Raw genomic sequence first — 12,889 nt, 5'->3', positions numbered from 1 at the left:
ACAATGGTTTCAATAAATATGTAAATGACATAACATTTTTATTAAAAAATGAAACATAACATTTGTTAATGACATCCATACCTGAAGCATAAGCATTTGATAAATTAATCATTACTTCCTCAGTGTGAGCCCCTTCTGTCACATTTTTCTCAGTTGATTGAAAAGCACGACCAGATTTTTTTCTCAGCTGTTCTTTAAGTTAAAAAATTAAATGGTTTTTGATTATTAAAACATGCTGAAAATATGTATTTACTGCTTTTATCTGTAGCCACACAGACGCTTCCAAGAAATGCTTAACGATTGAAATTCTTATTTATATTCACACATGATCTCTGGTAGGTAGCTATAAACTGGGGAGAAGCAGAAATACTACTGAAATCATGTGAGGCTCTTTTATAACCATATAGAGAACCAATGATACAATTTGTGATTGTTAGTTTCATATCGATTTAGTGTACAGGATTAGGAATTTAGTACTTAAGACCTCTCATGGTTTAGTTGTAAGTAATGATTCTTATTTCATAATAAGATCCTGCTATTAACATTTTTTTAAATTTTTTTTTTAACATTTATTTATTTTTGAGACAGAGAGAGAGCATGAACAGGGGAGGGTCAGAGAGAGGGAGACACAGAATCTGAAACATGCTCCAGGTTCTGAGCTGTCAGCACAGAGCCCGACGCGGGGCTCGAACTCACGGACCGCTAGATCATGACCTGAGCCGAAGTCGGAGGCTTAACCGACTGAGCCACCCAGGCGCCCCTGCTATTAACATTTTTAACTGTATGTAACAATGTCTACTATATATTAAGAGCCCTATGTGCCTTGCACACATTTCAATCCTCACAATAGTCCTACAATATAAGCACATTTTTCTCAGTATGTGGATAAACAGATTTATTTAATCTTTTTAAATTTTACTTATTTTTGAGAGACAGAGAGAAGAGACAAAGCACAGGTGGGGGAGGGACAGAGGGAGACACAGAATTGAAGCAGGCTCCAGGCTCTGAGCTGTCAGCACAGAGCCCGACGCGGGGCTCGAACCCACGAACCATGAGATCATGACCTGAGCTGAAGTTGGATGCTTAACCCACTGAGCCACCCAGGGGCCCCACAGATAAACAGATTTAAAGAAGTTAAGTAGTAGTAATAATTGATACTTTTTGAACTCATATGATGGCCCAGAAATCTCACATATATTATTCTATTCAGTCCTCATAACATAGGGTTATGATAGAAATGCTATTATGATTAACAAAAAAAAAAAGAGCTTATATAGTGGAACTAGAATTGATAGACAGATGTTTGAATCCAAAGACCATTAAGTTATCCTTTAAAGATTAAATTTAAAAATAGTATGTCCTGAGGTTCTCTTCAATAAAAATATTGAACCAAACATCCAATCAAGCAAACAAGCCATTCTTAGGTATCTTTTAATGTTCTGGACAATGTGGAAGAAAAAAGAAAGTATAGACTAGAATTCATAATATCAAGCTGTTTACTTGTAGCTAGATGTGGAGAAAACATGACGTAATCAGAAAATGGTTTCTAGCTAAATTTTATAGTTTTGCTTTTATAAGCTTAGTAGTATTAATTTCTTCCAGTTCTAATGGATTTTTCTTAAAATAAAATAAGCTCTCCCCAAATATTTCAGACTGAAGTTTTGAATACTGCAGCAAAAATAATTCAGTTTAGTTTTTAAGCATTGATATAATGTTTAAACATTTTTATGTGTTTATGTATGATAGATAAAAATGTTCTATTATGGCTTTTTCCATAAAGAATAAAATCCTGATCATGAAAAAACTGTATAAGACAGCAATGACAGAAACATGAGACAATTTGCAAAGCATGCAGTGTACCTAAAAACAAATTTTCATATTACACGTTGGCCCGGTAGACACATATTAGGTTAATTGTTTGCAAAATATTTTTTCTAGAGGAAAATTGCTTTTCGAAAGGTTCACTGCTATACACGGTGAATAATACATATTAATATAAATAAATTCTAAAGTAATCAAAGTTTTAGAAACATAACTCCTTTCAAAGAATTAGAGGAAACATAAACCACAAGAAAAAGTGAACTTAAAAAGATTCTATACATGGAATAGTATTACAAATGTTTATAAAGAAACTATGTAAAAACCAAAAGATTTGACATAAGAATTAGACTCCATTAATAGCTCAACACACATTGAATCTACAACCTAAAACTCGGTTAAATTTGTATTTAATAACAAAAAATAACAAAATTTCAACAAAACAAAATGTTTTAATTTTTTTTTTCAACGTTTATTTATTTTTGGGACAGAGAGAGACAGAGCATGAACGGGGGAGGGGCAGAGAGAGAGGGAGACACAGAATCTGAAACAGGCTCCAGGCTCCGAGCCATCAGCCCATAGCCCGATGCGGGGCTCGAACTCACGGACCGCGAGATCGTGACCTGGCTGAAGTCGGCCGCTTAACCGACTGCGCCACCCAGGCGCCCCAAAACAAAATGTTTTAAATAGTTAAGTAAGACAAAGATTGCTAATGTATTTTTGTGAAAATACGTGTATATGATTAATATGCATTATTAATAATCATATAAGATAAGTAAGACTTGTTTGACAGTCTGCACTTTTTGGTAAGTAACACCCCAATCCCACTCTTTCAGTTAATAATTCCCATTGAATCCCCATTTCTTGTCACAAAATTTTAACTTACTTGCCAGGGTATCTCCACACTCCATGTTGTTTGAAAAAAAATAGTATCTGCTTTAAAAGAGTATGTGGAGCCAGAGGGTGCTTTTAGGTGATGGAGAAGAACTTGACCATTAAAGTTGTGTAGCTGCTGTAATTTATAATATAGACTCTTTTAAAGTCTTTTTATTGGTGGCACAGAAATCTGAGGCAATTTCATTATTTGTAAAAAGGGCAGGGATACAATGCTCTTTTTTGTTTAGAGAATTAAATGAAAGATGATGGTTGTGTATTTGTGTTTAAACATTGTGGCTTTTTTAAAGTATGATTTCATGTCAAAAAAGGAATGGGTTTCAACTTCCCTTTTGACAATTACAACTTTTATCTTCAGGGTAAAGTATTAGGTACTCCACATTACAGGGTAGAAAATGAAAAATACGCATGGTCATATTAATGATGCAATTCACACCCTTTTAACACAGGTATTACTTTTTTGCCTTTGGATTGAAAATGTTAACATTGTATTTCATTAAAAAAAACTTTTTTAATGTTTGTTTTTCAGAGAGAGAGAGAAAGAGTGAGCAAGGGAGGGGCAGAGAGAGAGGGAGACACAGAATCTGAAGCACGCTCCGGGCTCTGAGCTGTCAGCACAGAGCCTGTTGTGGGGCTTGAACTCATGAACCACGAGATCATGACCTGAGCTGAAGTCAGCATTTAACTGACTGAGCCACCAGGTCCCCCCAAAACTTTTAACATTTTAAACAATCCAAAAATACGTAATGATCATCACATCTGAGCCCCATTTCCAAGAACACATTTCCTCCAGAATTTATCAAATGTTCAATTATCCCGTGGGATTTACAGCTCTTGAATAATGTGCTGGTCAACATTATTTTTCATTGTTAAGCAAGTTTGAGCATGTTAAGGAAAAAGCAGGAAAACACTGATGATTCACATAAGAAAATCACCTGGCATACCTTGGTTTCTATCCTAGGCATTTGGGTGCAATTTATAAAAAGAGTAGTAAGACTTAATTTATTCTAATAATGGAAATAAACACTGTGGCTTATTAAAAGCCATTTACAACTTCCAATCCAACTTGAACCAGTTATTGTAACTTTTCCCTCATTAAGAAGTTCACTTAGAGGCTGTAACAAACAAGAATAAAGAAGTGTGATGATTTGAAAACCATTTCCTCCTTTCATTGCTTTCCAGAGGAATCAACTGATGATTGTAGAGGTGGCATAGAAATGGGAAAATAAAAAAATAAATAAATCCCAAGGAGCTGCTCTTCCATTTCTTTCAACCATCTGCAGAGTTTCTTGGCTCTAATAGGGTTGCGACATCCACTAAGGAAGACTGTGGCATCATCTTGTAAAGACGAACCCTTCTCATGACTCCTGAACTGGCACTCATCTCTGTCAATAAACCCACCCACGCGCGCCCCAGGGGTTGCACTGTGAGACAGCCCTCATAGTCCAAGGTCACCCGCCGAAGTTCGCCACCTCCTCCGTCCTCTCTCGCACATAATAACCACCGGTACGCTATGTTCAAAAAGACTCAAACAATCCCTGTTCTGAGGAAATGGGTTTCGAGCCATGAAGTGCTCTCTAGCTATCACTCATTTTTTTTTCCTTTCACGTCCTCGCTCTTGGCAATTAGGTCTTCGTTTATAGATCTGCTGAGCATAGGAGCATAGAACTGGCCCTCCCCAACGTGGGAGATTCATGTTGTTGTTTGTTTCACCTCCCACTAATTTTATATGTCTGTACAACACAGGCACATAGAAATTAAAACTCACAATTTTGGGGCGCCTGGGTGGCGCAGTCGGTTAAGCGTCCGACTTCAGCCAGGTCACGATCTGGCGGTCTGGGAGTTCGAGCCCCGCGTCAGGCTCTGGGCTGATGGCTCAGAGCCTGGAGCCTGTTTCCGATTCTGTGTCTCCCTCTCTCTCTGCCCCTCCCCCGTTCATGCTCTGTCTCTCTCTGTCCCAAAAATAAATAAAAACGTTAAAAAAAAAAAAAAAACTCACAATTTTTCTTGACAAAGCATGTGAAAGCTTTCTTATATTACACGACATGATACAGGACTAAAAGGAGGAAAAGGAGGGCGATACTCCCCTCTTCTGACTGACAGCAATCCTGATATCAAAGCCTATAGATTTCTTTCACCAGACCCTTGCTGTATTTTGTATGGAGCTAAATATTTTTCATACGTTGAATCCTCATAGAAGTCCTGTGATTTTGACGTTCTTATTGTCTTGCTCTGTTTCACCGTCAATAAAGTGGGCATCGTACTAATACCTCCTCATGGCTTTAAGATATCAAAAGAGATAAGGCCTCTTAAGTGCTTCCAACAATTATTTATGTCTCTTTCCTCTGGCAATGCTGACAGGCAAAAACAAACACGAAACAATCTTAAGAATGCCACTGCTCTGATCAGAAATGTGCGCTGACCTCCCAACCATTATATTATCAAGTCCTTCATTGACCCTTTCTTTGCCTTACCTCCTGCTACTCATTTACAGAAATTGTCTGCACCTCAAAAGGAAGGTCAGTCTCTTTTCTTAAGCCCCTGTGTTATGGTTTGTGAACTGTCACCTGTTTTAAATGCCTTCCTTCTCCCTTTCTTCTAATCCAAAGGTCACATTTGACACATATTTATCAAGTACTTAGTACGTACTTGATACTCTCTTCTAAGCTCTCTTCTAAGCTAAGTTTGTATTGACTCATCTAATTCTCCCTGAAACCTTGTAAGATACTGCTGCTCTTTCCTTTCTCCATTTTACAGATGAAGAACCTAAAGCACCGATAAGTCACATTATTTGCCAAGAATCACACAGCTAACTGGCAGAGCCGGGATTCAATCCTAGCCATTCTTGTTCTAAATCCACTCTCTTAACCCCTATCCTGAATTCTATCTTAGCAAGTCCAACTCACATCTCAGTAGCTCCATAAATATTTTCTTGGGGCACCTGGTGCCTCAGTTGGTTAAACATCTGACTCTTGATTTCGGCTCAGGTCATGATCTCATGGTTCATGGGATCGAGCCCTGCCTTTAAATCCATGGACAGCACAGAGCCTGCTTGGGATTCTCTCCCTTTCTCTCTGCCCCTCCCCTGCTTGTGCATATGCTCCCTCCCTCTCTCTCTCTCTCTCAATAAACAAATAAACACTAAAAAAATATATTTTCTTATCTCCACCATTGAGCTGAAGTGATCTTTATTTTTATCTGAATCATCACACCAAATATTGGTCAACTTTGTATAGTTTATTTGGCAGTTTAATGTGTTTATTAGGAGTTTTATCTTGGGGAACCTGGCTGGCTCAGTGGGTGGAGCAAGCGACTCTTGATCTCAGAGTCATGCGTTCAAGCCCTACATTGGGCATAGAGCTTATATTTAAAATAATAATAATAATAATTAAAAAGTTCCATCTTGGGGCGCCTGGGTGGCGCAGTCGGTTAAGCGTCCGACTTCAGCCAGGTCACGATCTCACGGTCCGTGAGTTCGAGCCCCGCGTCAGGCTCTGGGCTGATGGCTCAGAGCCTGGAGCCTGTTTCTGATTCTGTGTCTCCCTCTCTCTCTGCCCCTCCCCCGTTCATGCTCTGTCTCTCTTTGTCCCAAAAATAAATAAACATTGAAAAAAAAAAAAATTAAAAAAAAAAAAAGTTCCATCTTGATGTGGGAGGGGAAATACAAAATGTACATTCAGTATTGCCCTTAAGGAAGTTACAACTTAAGAGAAAAGTGGGTAATGGACAGAAAACAGTATCATATTTTAATAATGGGAAAAGTGCTACATTTATGGTAAAGATTATAATCATAGATTCTAGAAGAGGCATGGGACAGGATGGTACAGGAAGGTGCCACCAAGGTGCTCTCTGCATATTTAGCAGAAGACTTAGAAGGCCATCTAAGACTCTCTAAAGAGGATGATATGTGAGCTGAAATATGAAGGGTAAGTATCATGTAACTAGGTGATGAGGGAAGAGAACACACTCAAGGAAGCGTCAAACAAATGCACAAGATGTTGAGATGCCAACTGAAGAAATAAGGCAAAACCAGAGTATGGGACGGCCCAAAAAATGAACAGGGAGAAGTAATCCTGGGGGAGGTGGGAAGGGCACATGAATGTGTTTAGTGCTTATCCTTAGAGCAACAGAAAACCAGAGAATGGTTTGAGATGTACTGTGACATGACTGTGCTTCCTTATGGTTGTAGAAACAATGGTGACGGGTTGGTGGTTGAACTATTAAGTATATTAGTAAAACTGAGTAAGAGCTATTTATCATCTTTGAGATGAACAGATTATAGAACAGAAGCATATGCCTTCTGACAAATTTTTCAATATGAATTCTAATTTAAATGCATGAATTTGAATGATGATGGCACTATATTGTATAAATACATAAAATGATATAGAGTTATAAGGGGGTGGAAAATTTCATTGAAATTGAGAGATATAATAACGGTAATAATTTATAGGCATTGAACCTTTAACATGTGGCATGATCTATTCTAAGCCTCTAATGAGGATTAGCTCATTTAATCCTCCCCAAACTCTATGAAGTAGTTTATTAATTAACACAGTATATGGCTGCTTTCATAGAAACCAAAATAGTAGTGACTTAAGCCAATTAGAAGATTTATTGCTAGAGTCCAAATGGGTAAATGGCTCAGAGCTATTGTTTTACCCTGTCCATGAAGTTGTCCAAAGACCTGACTTCCTTCTATCTTGCGGTTTTTCCATTGCCTAGATCAGTGCTCTCTCATAGAAACATATGTGAGGCACATGTATAATTTTTAATTTTCTGTTAATCATAGTTTTAAAAAACAAAAAGAAACAGGTGAAATTAACTTTAAAAATTCATTCAGTTTAACCTATTATATCCAAAATACTATAATTCAAACATGCATCAAATCTCAATTAGATGTTAAATGGGTGTTTTAATTACATGTTAATTGGGAAATACTTGGTCTATTCTTAGATTTCATGGAAGTTTCAGTTGAGAATGGTAGATTAATTTATGTATGTTTTCAAACATACTTAAAAGTTCTTCAATAACTAGAGTATCAATTTTTAAATTTAATTAAGGCCAAACAAAATTAAAAATTCATTTCTTCGATCCACATTTTAAGTGCTGAACAGCCACCTGTGGCTGGTTGCCACTTAACTGGACAGCACAGGGGAAAATTATTGCTTTTGCCCACTTTTCATCCACAAAGTTAGCTTGCTAGCACTGTATCTGAATTCTACACCAAGGGATTGGAGAAGGGAAGTAAGAGAAATTAGACTGTCACTTGAGGTGCAATGTAGAATTTGTGTAGGTCCTATTGGTCAGAACTTAGTCATGTGACCAGAGAGCTGCCATGGCCACATAAAGGTGGAAGTTAGGGTAGAAATTATAGTCTCCTGCTGGATGGACATCTTCCTTGTTAGCACTTTGTACATAAGGCAGGAAAGAGGTGAGCAGAGCATAGGACGTTGACCATTACGAAAACAAAGATGAGATGGATGTTGGGGAGAATTAACAATCTAGGTCATGTGCAGATACTGTAGCACTATTTTTCAGATAAGGAAACGGAAGCACAAAAAGTTACATGCCTTGCCCACATTTATGCATTTATTAACTACTAAAATTGAAAAAAATATATTTGGATGATGATATAAAAAATGTTTGGTATTTCAACATGTAAAACATAGAAGACTGTGACAATTGTTATCTGGTGTTTTATTATTTTTTTAACTTTACCTATGTGGATACTCTAGTTCTTAGACTGTGTAAACTTTGAAGATGAGAAAAAGTAGCATTCAATTCCTTATATGCCTCCACAGTGCTTAATATCATTCAATTATTTACACATTTATAAAAATCCAAAGAAGGGTTAATTTGTCACTTTCACCTAGATCATATGTATTAGCCTTTCTTTCCACACAATTTCTGGTTTATATGGGTTCAAAAGTAGAGATAAATTTGAAGATACAGTAAATAGCTAAAGCCGTGGAACACAAAGACATGATAACTCGATAAACACCCGGAGACATATTGATATGTGTTTACTTTGTCAGGTTTAACTTCATGTGTTTTCATAAGTCACTGCTCTCTTCTGGGAAAATTTCTTTTCATCTTTGGGAAATTGTTTCTGACAATACCAGGAAGCATGATATTCTAAATACACAAAGTATAGAGAGAAAATCACTCATGCATTATCTGGTCTTTACATTCATGTGATTCTTTGATCTCCCATTTCAGCTTAATTTTCCCACAAGCACTTGCAAACTTCTTGTTTGTACACATTGAAAGGAGAAACGATAAAAATCACAGAACATACTTGAAACCATACATTTTCCTTTGTAGTTATTGTGTCTAGACTACAGGATAGCTTTCTTTTATTAGCGTATCTTTAAAGTTGAAAAAAAGAGTTTCGTTTCGTTTTTGCAAATCACCATTTGCTTTAGACAGATGTATAATTCTAGCAAAATATCCACAGCGTAGAAACCTATGGAAAACTTAAAAGGGTTTGCCCAAAAAGTACAACCAGCAACTGTCACAGCAGAGTTTTGGCCCCAGGCCAAAAACTAGATCTTCCAACCTTAATCTCTTCATTTCTCTAAAACAACATAACATACTATTCCTTTCCACCTGGTGGCTTTCTAAATAGACCGTGTGTTGTTATCAGAATCTGAAATTGTTTTCAGGTAATGTATGTTTTTCCCTGAATGTAAAATATTAATATGTAAAGCAGTATTCATTCTTTGCTTTCAACGTTAATTCTTTCAATTATCTGCCTTAGTTGAGGCATTTCTAAATGTCTCTCTACATTGAGGGAATGAATTGCCATTTGTATCTCTACATTCTATTTGTTGCTACATGTAATTTGTATTTTTTCCCTCAAAATTTCCCACGTTTTCTCAAAGCCTGCATTATGAAGAATGCCGTTAGGATATGGACTTAATAGGGACAAATAATTCCAAGTTGAATTTCACAGGTTTTAGTACAACCTAGCTTGAACCAGATCTATAAATAACATCTGTGCTAATTGACTCACAGGAGTCTTGGAAAATCAAGGCAAATCTCAAGTTATCCCAATGATGTAAACCAAAAAACAGCTAAATAGTATCTACTTCATTACAAATAATTGTGATTTAGAGACGACTTAATCCAGTAACTGAATGAAAAATATATAGAACAATTGATAATTAAAGCAATTAATTTTTCGGTATTTTTAGGAACTGAGGGTTATCAGTATTTATCAGGTTATATGACCTGGAATCAATCCGTCCCTCCCAGCCAGGTCAAATCACCAAAGTTGGAAATGAAGATGTGATGAAGATTGCAAACAAGAAACAAAAGGAAAAAATAAAAAATGGACATTAAGCAGATGAAAAAAAAAATTGTCAATCTCAAAAGAAATCAAGGAAGGACACATAAATGTGCCTTTAATACATTCTTTAAATTTTAATAATTGACAAATTAATTGATAATACATTATCAGTATTTTAATCATTAAAATTATAAAATTGTTGCCTATTAGATTGGACAGAGTATGACTTACTTACTTTAAAAAATAGCCCCAGGGGGGCGCCTGGGTGGCGCAGTCGGTTAAGCGTCCGACTTCAGCCAGGTCACGATCTCGCGGTCTGGGAGTTCGAGCCCCGCGTCAGGCTCTGGGCTGATGGCTCAGAGCCTGGAGCCTGTTTCCGATTCTGTGTCTCCCTCTCTCTCTGCCCCTCCCCCGTTCATGCTCTGTCTCTCTCTGTCCCAAAAATAAATAAACGTTGAAAAAAAAAAATTAAAAAAAAAAAAAAAAATAGCCCCAGAATAAGAGGCTACTCGAGACCTAACAATGCTTAAAAACAAGACTTGAAAGTAACTCTGACCCACAGGTAGGTTAACTACTTCCCAAAACTTGACACTCTTTGAAGGATGACATCTATATTCAAAATAAAAAATTCACAATGTCCAGCATTCAATAAAAATGACAAAATATACAAAGAAGTATTTAAAAAATGTGACTTGCAACCTAGAAAAAAAATCAGCAAGTAGAACCAGAAATGACAGAGATAATGAAATTAGCAGGTAAGGACTTTAAAACATATCTGCTACAAATACATTCAAGAATTTAAAGAAGACATGCACATAACAAAAAGCTAAATGGAAATAATAAAACTAAGTTAAATAGAACTTCTAGGGCTGAAAAACTAAGATATCTGGAATAAAAAGTTCACTAGCTCAGCCTAATAGAATATTAGAGCTTATAGGAAAAAAAAAGACGAGACTAATGAATTTGAAGCAAGGTCAATAAAAACTATCCAAGCTGAATCAAAAGGATAAAAAAATGCTGAAGAAAAGATGACCTAAATTCTAATGATATGTGCAGCAAAATAATGCAATTTAACATATCCTTAACTGGAGTTCCAGAAAGAAGAGATACAGGAAAATATTTGAAGAGATAATGGCTATAAAAATTCCAAATTCGATGAACATTATAAACCCACAGATCCCAGAATGCTCAACAAACCCCAAGGTGAACAAACAGAAAGAAAACCATGCCAGAAAACATATATCAAATTGTTGAAAGCAGTTATTTAAAAAATTTACAACAGCCAAGCAAAAATTCGTTATGTACAGGGGACTGATGTTAATAACGACTAGACTTCTCATCAGAAAATCGTGTAAGTCAGAAAGCAATGAAAAGACTTCTTATTTATTTATTTATTTAATTTTATTTTTTTTTTTTTGAAAAGGTTTCTTTAAAGTACGGAAAGAAAACAAGCAGGCACTAAAACCTAGAATTGTATGTCACTTTCTCCATCACAAACAAAGGGGGATTTGTTGATAGTCCTGCAAGATACATTAAGGATGTTCTTCAGGTTATATATACATGATAAAAAGATTTTTTTTAAAAAACTTGGCTCTATGCAAAAGAATGAAGAGTGTTAGAAATGATAAACATGTGAGTAAAGGTAGTTTTCTTCTTTTTAAGTTTTTTTTTCTAAAAAAAAAATTCATTGTTTAAAGCAAATATAGAGAAAACCAAAACCAATCATGTAAGACTGTAAGGGCAAGGAATGCCTGTTGGATTTGGCAGTAGAGAGAATATTGGTTGTCCTTGCCAAAACAAGTTGCAATGAAATATAAGACCAGAGGGGCACCTGGGTGGCTTAGTTGGTTCAGCTCAGGTCATGATCTCACCATCCATGAGTTCGAGCCCCGTGTCGGGCTCTGTGCTGACAGCTCGGAGCCTGCAGCCTGCTTTCTGTGTCTCCCTCTCTCTCTGCCCCTCTCCCTGCTCAAAAATAAATAAACACTAAAAAAATTAAAGAAGAAAAAAAGAAATATGAGACCAGAAGCCAGTCTGGTGGGTTGACAAGTGAATGGTGGCACTATTTTTATTTTGGTTTTGGAAAACAGGATTGTTTTTATAAAATGATGTTATCAATGTTAATATATGTGATTGTTAATATAATATATGACTATATGTTATACAATTTTATTTTATTTTTGAAGTTTATTTATTTATTTGAGGAAGGTGGGCAGAGAGAGGGAGAGAGAGCGAATCCAAGCAGGCCCGCACCATGAGTGCGGAGCTCAATGCAGGACTCGACTCACAGAACTGTGAGATCTTGAGCCAAAACCAGGAGTCAGACACTTAACCAACTGAGCCACCCAGACATCCCAATGTAACTGTTATTTTAAAATAAATTGATAAATATTTAAAACTTTACCCATTTTAATTTATAATATGTATAATACAGCTAAAATTATTGGTTAGACCCCAGATAACACAAATTCTTTGAGGTTTCTTTGAGGTTTTCAATAATTCTTAGGCATATAAAGAGATTCTCAGACCAAAAAGGTTTAGAGCTACTGCATTATAAAATGCTGACCTCGTGAGCTTTAATGCTGTGGAGACAAAATTATTCTGAAGTAGAAAATAAGATTGCTAATGGTTTGGTCTTATTTAAAAGGAAGCAGTAAGTTTAATGCTTTCACATATGGCACCTTATTATTCATTTTTAATGATGTATAGGTGTGACGACTGCACCTAGGGTTTGCATTTGAATCTCAAGTGATCATTACTGAATACAGAGAAGGAAAAAATAACATCTGGATATCACAAAATAAACCAATAACACAGATTGGCTCATGCATATTTAATTTGCATATTAATTCACCTACTGAGAAGCAAGGCTTGCAAAACAAA

General features: G+C 36.2%; 1 pseudogene; it reads right to left on the bottom strand.

Moving 5' to 3' along the window:
- The window catches only part of LOC112868154 (glutamate decarboxylase 1-like), a 31,117-nt pseudogene extending 28,388 nt beyond the window's left edge, over positions 1–2,729 (bottom strand).
- Positions 2,730–12,889: the final 10,160 nt, after the last annotated feature.

This window comes from Puma concolor, chromosome D3 (assembly GCF_028749965.1).
Source record: "Puma concolor isolate L17-30 chromosome D3, mPumCon1.1.hap2, whole genome shotgun sequence".
Classification (NCBI taxonomy): Eukaryota; Metazoa; Chordata; class Mammalia; order Carnivora; family Felidae; genus Puma; species Puma concolor.
The sequence above is the reverse complement of the archived record's forward strand: the minus strand, read 5'-3'. Positions and strand labels throughout refer to the sequence as shown.